The sequence below is a fragment of the Ranitomeya variabilis genome, chromosome 3, assembly GCF_051348905.1.
Source record: "Ranitomeya variabilis isolate aRanVar5 chromosome 3, aRanVar5.hap1, whole genome shotgun sequence".
NCBI classification, from domain to species: Eukaryota; Metazoa; Chordata; class Amphibia; order Anura; family Dendrobatidae; genus Ranitomeya; species Ranitomeya variabilis.
Genome location: NC_135234.1, coordinates 588926353 through 588939358, shown reverse-complemented (window position 1 = coordinate 588939358; position 13006 = coordinate 588926353).

Genomic DNA, 13006 nt, shown 5'->3' with positions numbered 1-13006 from the left:
GCTGTACGCACAGTCAACAGTCCCTCCTCTGTTATTGGGGTTCAGTAACGTCAGCTGTTCCCCTGCTGTGTGTGTGGCAATCCCTCCTACCTCCTCCAACCTCCTCCAACCTCCTCCTCCTCCACCTGTCCCTGGGCTCCAACACCGCCAGTTGCCGTCCAGAAGTGCTGTACGCACAGTCAACAGTCCCTCCTCTGTTATTGGGGTTCAGTAACGTCAGCTGTTCCCCTGCTGTGTGTGTGGCAATCCCTCCTACCTCCTCCAACCTCCTCCTCCTCCTCCACCTGTCCCTGGGCTCCAACACCGCCAGTTGCCGTCCAGAAGTGCTGTACGCACAGTCAACAGTCCCTCCTCTGTTATTGGGGTTCAGTAACGTCAGCTGTTCCCCTGCTGTGTGTGTGGCAATCCCTCCTACCTCCTCCAACCTCCTCCAACCTCCTCCTCCTCCACCTGTCCCTGGGCTCCAACACCGCCAGTTGCCGTCCAGAAGTGCTGTACGCACAGTCAACAGTCCCTCCTCTGTTATTGGGGTTCAGTAACGTCAGCTGTTCCCCTGCTGTGTGTGTGGCAATCCCTCCTACCTCCTCCAACCTCCTCCTCCTCCTCCACCTGTCCCTGGGCTCCAACACCGCCAGTTGCCGTCCAGAAGTGCTGTACGCACAGTCAACAGTCCCTCCTCTGTTATTGGGGTTCAGTAACGTCAGCTGTTCCCCTGCTGTGTGTGTGGCAATCCCTCCTACCTCCTCCAACCTCCTCCTCCTCCTCCACCTGTCCCTGGGCTCCAACACCGCCAGTTGCCGTCCAGAAGTGCTGTACGCACAGTCAACAGTCCCTCCTCTGTTATTGGGGTTCAGTAACGTCAGCTGTTCCCCTGCTGTGTGTGTGGCAATCCCTCCTACCTCCTCCAACCTCCTCCTCCTCCTCCACCTGTCCCTGGGCTCCAACACCGCCAGTTGCCGTCCAGAAGTGCTGTACGCACAGTCAACAGTCCCTCCTCTGTTATTGGGGTTCAGTAACGTCAGCTGTTCCCCTGCTGTGTGTGTGGCAATCCCTCCTACCTCCTCCAACCTCCTCCTCCTCCTCCACCTGTCCCTGGGCTCCAACACCGCCAGTTGCCGTCCAGAAGTGCTGTACGCACAGTCAACAGTCCCTCCTCTGTTATTGGGGTTCAGTAACGTCAGCTGTTCCCCTGCTGTGTGTGTGGCAATCCCTCCTACCTCCTCCAACCTCCTCCTCCTCCTCCACCTGTCCCTGGGCTCCAACACCGCCAGTTGCCGTCCAGAAGTGCTGTACGCACAGAGCCAAACACCTCGCCAATGTGTTAGTGGGGTTCAGCACCGCCAGCTGTTCCCCTGCTGTGTATACGGCAACGTGTACTGCGACCGCCACGCAGTCACAACAAGTTTACTTTAAGGGAACCTGTCCCCCTCCCCCCCAGGCGTTTGTTACTGAAGGAGCCACCTTGTGCAGCAGTAATGATGCAAAGGGAAAAAGTGCCTCTTTTCGTGGTGCTCCTTGCACATGCGGAACCTAACAGTTATGAAATGTGTCCCCTCACAGCGTAAAACCGTCCGGTAGGTGGAACTTTCCTTTGTCGTGTGACGCAGCACAGCCATCATTTTTACCCCCTTGGCGCCGTGCGCCGCCTCCTCAGCGTTGTTTGAATCTGTCCCGGAGCCTGCGCTGTTAGGTTAGCCCTTGGCCATGCACACATGTTGCGGTGCCCGTCTTCTGACATCATTTGGTGTCAGGCTGGCTGCGCCTGTGCGGGTGCGCTGGCCGAGATCCCGCCTCGCAGTGTCGTCTAATGTAATCCCACCGCGGGCCTGTGATCCGTGCCCGTGCGCAGTGCATATCCTCGCCTCTCACTCCCCTCCCTACGGCTTCTTCAGACTGTGCGATGTCAGCTGGTCCCTAATAGCATGCCACGGCCGTGACACCGCACAGTCTGAAAAAGCCGTAGGGAGGGGAGTGAGAGGCGAGGATATGCACTGCGCACGGGCACGGATCACAGGCCCGCGGTGGGATTACATTAGACGACACTGCGAGGCGGGATCTCGGCCAGCGCACCCGCACAGGCGCAGCCAGCCTGACACCAAATGATGTCAGAAGACGGGCACCGCAACATGTGTGCATGGCCAAGGGCTAACCTAACAGCGCAGGCTCCGGGACAGATTCAAACAACGCTGAGGAGGCGGCGCACGGCGCCAAGGGGGTAAAAATGATGGCTGTGCTGCGTCACACGACAAAGGAAAGTTCCACCTACCGGACGGTTTTACGCTGTGAGGGGACACATTTCATAACTGTTAGGTTCCGCATGTGCAAGGACCATAATTAAAAGAGCTAAGTTTACCTTTTCCAGCATTAGTGCTGTACACAATGGCTCTTTCAGCTACAAACGCCTGGGGGGGGGGGGGTTAAAGGTTTCCTTTCAACTTGCTCGAGTGCAGGCTTCGGCCTACACTCCGCTCCCCCTGCTCCTCCTGCTGACCCTGGGCTCTAACACCGCCAGTTGGGGCCCGGTACTGCTAGCTGCACAGAGAAAAACACCAGCCAATGTGTCAGTGGGGTTCAGCACCGCCAGCTGTTCCCCTGCTGTGCAGCCGGCATCGTGTCCTTCAACTGCCACGCAGGCACAACAGACCCAAAAGCTGCCGCCAGTGCAGGCTTCGGCCTACACTCTGCTCCATCTCCTCCTCCTGCTGACCCCGGGCTCCAACACCGCCAGTTGGGGCCCGGTACTGCTAGCTGCACAGAGAAAAACACCAGCCAATGTGTCAGTGGGGTTCAGCACCGCCAGCTGTTCCCCTGCTGTGCAGCCGGCATCGTGTCCTGCAAAAGCCACGCAGACACAAGAACTGAAATTGAAGGGAACCTGTCCCCCCTCCCCCAGGCGTTTGTACGTTTTAAAGGCCACCTTGTACAGCGGTAATGCTGCATGTGTGCAAGGTGGCTCATAAACGTATTCTCCTCGCACATGTGGAACTGAAAACACGTCTAAAATGTGTCCTCTGCGTGACCATTTAACCGTCCCGGTGGTGTGACTTTCCTTTGTAATGACACGCTGCAACCCCCTTGGTAGCGCTGCCCGTCTTCTGGCATCATGGTTTGGCTGCCTGCGCCTCTGCGGCCGCCCTGACCCACACAACGCCCCTCGGTGTCTTATTTATTGGGACTGCGAGGGTGTGATTGATGGGCAGGATCAGTGCATCAGTTCGCCTGTCCCTCCTCTCCTTCCGCCTTCTTCGGACTGTGCGGCTTCATGGCCGTGGCATGCGATAAGGGATCAGATGACGCCGCGCAGTCTGAAGCGGGTGTAAGGACCCGAGTGCGAGAGGCCAACATATGTGCTGCGCCAGGCCCTGAATCCCAGCCCCGCAGTGTTTTAACAATGTTAAGACACTGCGGGGCTGGGATTCATGGTCATCGCGAACCGCACCGGCCGACATTAAATGATGTCAGAAGATGGGCAGCGCTAACAGCGCTAGGCCAGGGGATAACACGACAGCGCAGACTCCTGTACAGCAAATAACAACGCTCAGGAGGCTGCACCCAGCACCAAGGTGGGATTCTTGACATCTGTGCTGCGTCTCATTACAAAGGGAACTCGCGCCTCCAACACAGTTTGACTGTATAAAGGGCTAAATGTTATACGTGTTTCATTCAGCGTGTGCAAGGAGCGAAATTAAAAGAGCAACCTTTGACTTGTGCAGCACTACTGCTGCATAAGCTGTGGCTCTTCTACTTTCTAACCCCTGAGGGGGGGTTAAAGGTTACCTTTGAAATTGGTTCAAGTAGGCTTCGGCCTACACTCTGCTCCCCCTGCAGAGCCCGGGCTCCAACACCGCTAGTTGCTGTCCGGAAGTGCTGGTTGCACAGAGCCAAACACCTCGCCAATGTGTCAGTGGGGTCCAGCACCGCCAGCTGTTCCCCTGCTGTGTAGCCGGCAACGTGTCCTGCGACCGCCACGCAGACACAACAGACCCAAAGCTGCCGCCAGTGCAGGCTTCGGCCTACACTCCCCTCCCCCTGCTCCTGCTCCTCCTCCTCCTGCTGACCCTGGGCTCTAACAAACCGCCAGTTGGGGCCCAGATGTGCTAGCTGCACAGAGAAAAACACCAGCCAATGTGTCAGTGGGGTCCAGCACCGCCAGCTGTTCCCCTGCTGTGCAGCTGGCAACGTGTCCTGCAAAAGCCACGCAGACACAAGAACTGAAATTGAAGGGAACCTGTCCCCCCTCCCCCAGGCGTTTTTACGTTATCCAGCCACCTTGTACAGCGGTAATGCTGCATGTGTGCAAGGTGGCTCAGAAACGTATTCTCCTCGCACATGTGGAACTGAAAACACGTCTGCAATGTGTCCTCTGTGTGACCATTTAACCGTCCCGGTGGTGTGACTTTCCTTTGTAATGACACGCTGCAACCCCCTTGGTAGCGCTGCCCGTCTTCTGGCATCATTGTTTGGCTGGCTGCGCCTCTGCGGCCGCCCTGACCCACACAATGCCCCTCGGTGTCTTATTTATTGGGACTGCGAGGGTGTGATTGATGGGCAGGATCAGTGCATCAGTTCGCCTGTCCCTCCTCTCCTTCCGCCTTCTTCGGACTGTGCGGCTTCATGGCCGTGGCATGCGATAAGGGATCAGATGACGCCGCACAGTCTGAAGCGGGTGTAAGGACCCGAGTGCGAGAGGCCAACATATGTGCTGCGCCAGGCCCTGAATCCCAGCCCCGCAGTGTTTTTACAATGTTAAGACACTGCGGGGCTGGGATTCATGGTCATCGCGAACCGCACCGGCCGACATTAAATGATGTCAGAAGATGGGCAGCGCTAACAGCGCTAGGCCAGGGGATAACACGACAGCGCAGACTCCTGTACAGCAAATAACAACGCTCAGGAGGCTGCACCCAGCACCAAGGTGGGATTCTTGACATCTGTGCTGCGTCTCATTACAAAGGGAACTCGCGCCTCCAACACAGTTTGACTGTATAAAGGGCTAAATGTTATACGTGTTTCATTCAGCGTGTGCAAGGAGCGAAATTAAAAGAGCAACCTTTGACTTGTGCTGCACTACTGCTGCATAAGCTGTGGCTCTTCTACTTTCTAACCCCTGAGGGGGGGTTAAAGGTTACCTTTGAAATTGGTTCAAGTAGGCTTCGGCCTACACTCTGCTCCCCCTGCAGAGCCCGGGCTCCAACACCGCTAGTTGCTGTCCGGAAGTGCTGGCTGCACAGAGCCAAACACCTCGCCAATGTGTCAGTGGGGTCCAGCACCGCCAGCTGTTCCCCTGCTGTGTAGCCGGCAACGTGTCCTGCGACCGCCACGCAGACACAACAGACCCAAAGCTGCCGCCAGTGCAGGCTTCGGCCTACACTCCCCTCCCCCTGCTCCTGCTCCTCCTCCTCCTGCTGACCCTGGGCTCTAACAAACCGCCAGTTGGGGCCCAGATGTGCTAGCTGCACAGAGAAAAACACCAGCCAATGTGTCAGTGGGGTCCAGCACCGCCAGCTGTTCCCCTGCTGTGCAGCCGGCAACGTGTCCTGCAAAAGCCACGCAGACACAAGAACTGAAATTGAAGGGAACCTGTCCCCCCTCCCCCAGGCGTTTTTACGTTATCCAGCCACCTTGTACAGCGGTAATGCTGCATGTGTGCAAGGTGGCTCAGAAACGTATTCTCCTCGCACATGTGGAACTGAAAACACGTCTGCAATGTGTCCTCTGTGTGACCATTTAACCGTCCCGGTGGTGTGACTTTCCTTTGTAATGACACGCTGCAACCCCCTTGGTAGCGCTGCCCGTCTTCTGGCATCATTGTTTGGCTGGCTGCGCCTCTGCGGCCGCCCTGACCCACACAACGCCCCTCGGTGTCTTATTTATTGGGACTGCGAGGGTGTGATTGATGGGCAGGATCAGTGCATCAGTTCGCCTGTCCCTCCTCTCCTTCCGCCTTCTTCGGACTGTGCGGCTTCATGGCCGTGGCATGCGATAAGGGATCAGATGACGCCGCACAGTCTGAAGCGGGTGTAAGGACCCGAGTGCGAGAGGCCAACATATGTGCTGCGCCAGGCCCTGAATCCCAGCCCCGCAGTGTTTTAACAATGTTAAGACACTGCGGGGCTGGGATTCATGGTCATCGCGAACCGCACCGGCCGACATTAAATGATGTCAGAAGATGGGCAGCGCTAACAGCGCTAGGCCAGGGGATAACACGACAGCGCAGACTCCTGTACAGCAAATAACAACGCTCAGGAGGCTGCACCCAGCACCAAGGTGGGATTCTTGACATCTGTGCTGCGTCTCATTACAAAGGGAACTCGCGCCTCCAACACAGTTTGACTGTATAAAGGGCTAAATGTTATACGTGTTTCATTCAGCGTGTGCAAGGAGCGAAATTAAAAGAGCAACCTTTGACTTGTGCAGCACTACTGCTGCATAAGCTGTGGCTCTTCTACTTTCTAACCCCTGAGGGGGGGTTAAAGGTTACCTTTGAAATTGGTTCAAGTAGGCTTCGGCCTACACTCTGCTCCCCCTGCAGAGCCCGGGCTCCAACACCGCTAGTTGCTGTCCGGAAGTGCTGGCTGCACAGAGCCAAACACCTCGCCAATGTGTCAGTGGGGTCCAGCACCGCCAGCTGTTCCCCTGCTGTGTAGCCGGCAACGTGTCCTGCGACCGCCACGCAGACACAACAGACCCAAAGCTGCCGCCAGTGCAGGCTTCGGCCTACACTCCCCTCCCCCTGCTCCTGCTCCTCCTCCTCCTGCTGACCCTGGGCTCTAACAAACCGCCAGTTGGGGCCCAGATGTGCTAGCTGCACAGAGAAAAACACCAGCCAATGTGTCAGTGGGGTCCAGCACCGCCAGCTGTTCCCCTGCTGTGCAGCCGGCAACGTGTCCTGCAAAAGCCACGCAGACACTTGCTCTTGGACCTTCTGCTCCACATCCTGGTTCCAGTACCGTCAGCTGGTTCCGGGCAGAGCCTTTGGCTTAGGTGCCTCCCTTTGGTATCCGAGTTCCACCAACGTCAGGTGGTCCTTGGTAGTGCTTTCAGGCACGGGTACCTCCTGCTTAGTAACCGGGTTCCAGTAACGTCAGCTGGTCCTCGGTAGTTCCATTGGCTCTTGGACCTTCGGCTACCCATCCGGGTTCCAGCACCGTCAGCTGGTTCTCGGCAGTGTCTTTTGCTCTTGTACCTTCTGCTCCCCATCCTGGTTCCAGTACCGTCAGCTGGTTCCGGGCAGAGCCTTTGGCTTAGGTGCCTCCCTCTGGGTATCTGAGTTCCACCAACGTCAGGTGGTCCTTGGTAGTGCTTTCAGCACAGGTACCTCCTGCTTAGTAACCGGGTTCCAGTAACGTCAGCTGGTCCTCGGTCGTTCCATTGGCTCTTGGACCTTCGGGTAGCCATCCAAGTTCCAGTTCCATCAGCTGGTTCTCGGCATTTTCTCAGCCTTCTTGTACCTTCTGCTACATTTCCAAGTTCAAGAGACTAAACACGATGACCCGGAAGACCACCCCTAAGATGACGACGACACCAGAGACGACAACCACCGTGATGACGACGACCCTGGAGACGATGACCCTGAAGACCACCCCGATGACGACGACCCCGGAGACCACCCCGATGACGACGACCCCGGAGACGACGACCCTGGAGACGACGACGACCTGGAAGACCGAGAAGCAGAAGAACAAGAGGCTGCAGAACAAAGAGCAGAAGGACATTAAGCATAACACAAAATATCAGAGCAAAAAATATTATGTAAATTATAAGCAGAAGAAGACTAAGCAGTGTATGGGGATGAGTCCGTTCCTCCTCGTGGTGCCCCTGGATAAAGCCTGATGCTGCAGGCCAAACTGAACGCGGACAAATGTAACTGTTTTGTGACAGGCAGAACGGAAGGTGTAATCTTCAAACTTTTATAGATAACAACTACGGGAATGCCTGTCACAAATAAGAATATGATGAAGAAGTAGAATATGATGAAGATAATAGTAAACTAAAAACAATATGAACAATGTAACCCAAAAAATAATAGGTAGAAGATGAAGAAGAAGATGAATAAGGTGAAGAAGTTGATGTCAAAGAAGCTGATGATGAGGATAATTAAGAAGAAAGCGTGGGAGAAGTAAAAAAAAAGGTGAAGGGCGTGGAAGCAGTGAAACATCAATATCTGACATTAAAAAAAAAATTAACATAGTCAAATTCTTTCTAACGCCGAACGTCATAAAAAAAAACGCAAAATCCTGCTATTCTATTACATTGGGCTAAACCTCTGTGCCTTTAATATCTCCGCCACGTCCCCCAATACATCCTACATTATTCTTAGTTGTTTTCCTTCATGTAGAATGAACCTACAAGTGTATAAAGGGTTTATTTTAATTCCGATATTTTCGTCCCATTGACTTGCATTGGGATCGGGTATCGGTATCGGATTAGATCCGATACTTTGACGGTATCGGCCGATACTTTCCGATACCGATACTTTCCGATATCGGAAGGTATCGCTCAACACTATTCTTGAACCATTAGAAAATCCTATCCCTCTTAGGGGTATTGATGCTACGCCATTAGCAGAAAATAAACCGCAGTATTGGACACAGGTTACCATGTGCATGACTCCTGAACACCGCGAGGTGATACGTTTTCTCGTTCTACATAAAATGCATGATTTGGTTGTTTTGGGGCTGCCATGGTTACAGACCCATAATCCAGTCCTTGACTGGAAGGCTATGTCAGTGTCTAGTTGGGGCTGTCGTGGTATTCATGAGGATTCCCTGCCTGTGTCTATTGCTTCTTCTACGCCTTCGGAAGTTCCGGAGTATTTGTCTGATTATCAGGATGTCTTTAGCGAGTCCAGGTCCAGTGCATTGCCTCCTCATAGGGAATGTGACTGTGCAATAGATTTGATTCCAGGCAGTAAATTTCCTAAGGGAAGACTGTTTAATCTGTCGATACCTGAACATACCGCTATGCGTTCATATATCAAGGAGTCTCTGGAGAAAGGACACATCCGTCCGTCTTCTTCCCCTCTTGGTGCGGGATTCTTTTTTGTGGCTAAAAAGGACGGATCTTTGAGGCCTTGTATTGACTATCGGCTTTTAAATAAGATTACTGTCAAATTTCAGTATCCTTTGCCGCTGTTGTCTGACTTGTTTGCCCGGATTAAAGGTGCCAAGTGGTTTACCAAGATAGACCTTCGTGGTGCGTACAACCTTGTGCGCATTAAGCAAGGGGATGAATGGAAAACCGCATTCAATACGCCCGAAGGTCATTTTGAGTACTTGGTGATGCCTTTTGGGCTCTCTAATGCCCCTTCAGTTTTTCAGTCCTTTATGCATGACATTTTCCGGAACTATCTGGATAAATTTTTGATCGTTTATCTGGATGATATTCTGTTTTTTTCTGATAATTGGGACTCGCATGTGGAGCAGGTCAGGATGGTCTTTAAAATTTTGCGTGAAAATTCTTTGTTTGTCAAGGGCTCAAAGTGTCTTTTTGGTGTACAGAAGGTTCCCTTTTTGGGGTTCATTTTTTCCCCTTCTGCTGTGGAGATGGACCCAGTCAAGGTCCGAGCTATTCTTGATTGGACTCAGCCCTCGTCAGTTAAGAGTCTTCAGAAGTTCTTGGGTTTCGCTAACTTCTACCGTCGTTTTATCGCTAACTTTTCTAGCATTGTGAAACCTTTGACGGATATGACCAAGAAGGGCTCCGATGTGGTTAATTGGGCTCCTGCTGCCGTGGAGGCTTTCCAGGAGTTGAAACGTCGGTTTACATCGGCGCCTGTTTTGTGCCAGCCTGATGTCTCACTTCCCTTTCAGGTTGAGGTGGATGCTTCAGAGATTGGAGCAGGGGCCGTTTTGTCGCAGAGAGGCCCTGGTTGCTCTGTTATGAGACCTTGCGCCTTTTTCTCTAGGAAGTTTTCGCCTGCGGAGCGAAATTATGATGTGGGCAATCGGGAGTTGTTGGCCATGAAATGGGCATTTGAGGAGTGGCGTCATTGGCTCGAGGGTGCTAAGCATCGTGTGGTGGTCTTGACTGATCACAAAAATCTGATGTATCTCGAGTCTGCTAAACGCCTGAATCCTAGACAGGCCCGCTGGTCATTGTTTTTCTCCCGTTTTGACTTTGTTGTCTCGTATTTACCAGGTTCAAAAAATGTGAAGGCCGATGCTCTTTCCAGGAGCTTTGTGCCTGATGCTCCTGGAGTCGCTGAACCTGTTGGTATTCTTAAGGATGGCATTATCTTGTCAGCTATTTCTCCAGATCTGCGACGTGTGTTGCAGAGATTTCAGGCTGATAGGCCTGATTCTTGTCCACCTGACAGACTGTTTGTGCCTGATAAGTGGACCAGCAGAGTCATTTCCGAGGTTCATTCCTCGGTGTTGGCAGGTCACCCAGGAATTTTTGGCACCAGAGATCTGGTGGCCAGATCCTTTTGGTGGCCTTCCTTGTCTAGGGATGTGCGGTCATTTGTACAGTCCTGTGGGACTTGTGCTCGAGCTAAGCCTTGCTGTTCTCGTGCCAGCGGGTTGCTCTTGCCCTTGCCTGTCCCTAAGAGACCTTGGACACATATCTCCATGGATTTCATTTCTGATCTTCCGGTGTCTCAAGGCATGTCTGTTATCTGGGTGATATGTGATCGCTTCTCCAAGATGGTCCATTTGGTTCCTTTGCCTAAGCTGCCTTCCTCTTCCGATCTGGTTCCTGTGTTTTTCCAGAACATGGTTCGTTTGCACGGCATCCCTGAGAATATTGTGTCAGACAGAGGATCCCAGTTCGTTTCCAGATTCTGGCGATCCTTTTGTAGTAGGATGGGCATTGACTTGTCGTTTTCGTCTGCTTTCCATCCTCAGACTAATGGACAGACGGAGCGAACTAATCAGACTTTGGAGGCTTATTTGAGGTGTTTTGTCTCTGCTGATCAGGACGATTGGGTGACCTTCTTGCCGTTGGCTGAGTTTGCCCTTATTAATCGGGCTAGTTCCGCCACCTTGGTTTCGCCGTTTTTCTGCAACTCTGGTTTCCACCCTCGTTTTTCTTCGGGTCATGTGGAACCTTCTGACTGCCCTGGGGTGGATTCTGTGGTGGATAGGTTGCAGCGGATCTGGAATCTTGTGGTGGACAACTTGAAGTTGTCACAGGAGAGGGCTCAGCGCTTTGCCAACCGCCGCCGCGGTGTGGGTCCCCGACTACGTGTTGGGGATTTGGTGTGGCTTTCTTCCCGCTTTGTTCCTATGAAGGTTTCCTCTCCCAAATTTAAACCTCGTTTTATTGGTCCTTACAAGATATTGGAAATCCTTAATCCTGTATCCTTTCGCCTGGATCTTCCTGTATCGTTTGCTATCCACAACGTGTTTCATAGGTCCTTGTTGCGGCGGTACGTTGTGCCTGTGGTTCCTTCTGCTGAGCCTCCTGCTCCGGTGTTGGTTGAGGGCGAGTTGGAGTACGTGGTGGAGAAGATCTTGGATTCTCGTCTCTCCAGGCGGAGGCTTCAGTACCTGGTCAAGTGGAAGGGCTATGGTCAGGAAGATAATTCCTGGGTGGTCGCCTCTGATGTTCATGCGGCCGATTTAGTTTGTGCCTTTCACGCCGCTCGTCCTGATCGCCCTGGTGGTCGTGGTGAGGGTTCGTGACCCCTCACTAAGGGGGGGTACTGTTGTGATTTTGCTTTTTGCTCCCTCTAGTGGTCATTAGTGATTTGACTCTGGAGCTTCTGTCTTTTCCTATATCCTCACCTGGGCCGTTAGTTCAGGGGCGTTGCTATATAAGCTCCCTGGACCTTCAGTTCAATGCCTGGCATCGTTGAAATCAGAGCTAATCTGTTGTGCTCTTGTCCTATGATCCTGGTTCCTGTATTTCAAGCTAAGTCTGCTTCCTTGCTTTTTGCTTTTGTTTTGTTTGGTATTTTTGTCCAGCTTGTTCCTATCTGTATCCTGACCTTTGCTGGAAGCTCTAGGGGGCTGGTGTTCTCCCCCCGGACCGTTAGACGGTTCGGGGGTTCTTGAATCTCCAGCGTGGATTTTTATAGGGTTTTTGTTGACCAGATAAGTTATCTTGCTATATTCTGCTATTAGTAAGCTGGCCTCTCTTTGCTGAACCTGGTTCATTTCTGTGTTTGTAATTTCCTCTTACCTCACCGTTATTATTTGTGGGGGGCTTGTATCTTGCTTTGGGGTCCCTTTCTCTGGAGGCAAGAGAGGTCTTTGTTTTCTTCTCCTAGGGGTAGTTAGATTCTCCGGCTGGCGCGAGTCATCTAGCGATCACCGTAGGCATGATCCCCGGCTACTTCTAGTGTTGGCGTTAGGAGTAGCTATTTGGTCAACCCAGTTACCACAGCCCTATGAGCTGGATTTTTGAATCTCGCAGACTTACACGTTCCTCTGAGACCCTGTCCACTGGGGTCATAACAGGGAGCCTTCTAGGGCAGCCCAATGAGCTACAGCGCTGAGGAAAAAAAATGTAGCTTCCACTGTCCCTGCAATCAAAAGGTGGTGTTGGACAGTGGAGATCGCTACAGCACAAGCGGTTTGTAGCTTTATGTACCCTGCCTATCACTGTCCCTGCTTCCGAAGAAGCTGCAGCAACCTCTCCCTATGCTCAGATCAGCAGCAGTAAGATGGCGGTCAGCGGGAACGCTCCTTTATAGCCCCTGTGACGCCGCAGAAAGCAAGCCAATCACTGCAATGCCCTTCTCTAAGATGGTGGGGACTGAGATCTATGTCATCACGCTGCCCACACTCTGTGTCCACCTTCATTGGCTGAGAAATGGCGCTTTTAGCGTCATTGAAACGTGACTTTGGCGCGAAAGTCGCGTACCGCATGGCAGACTACACACAGGGATCGGCTCGGTTTCATGAGACGCCGACTTTGCCAAAAGTCGGCGACTTATGAAAATGAACGATCCGTTTCGCTCAACCCTACTTATGAGTATAAGGGTCATATTATCAGGATTGAGATTCCCCACGGTAAAAGAGGAAAAGGTCTCCTGATATGCCGGTTCTAATTACGAGTT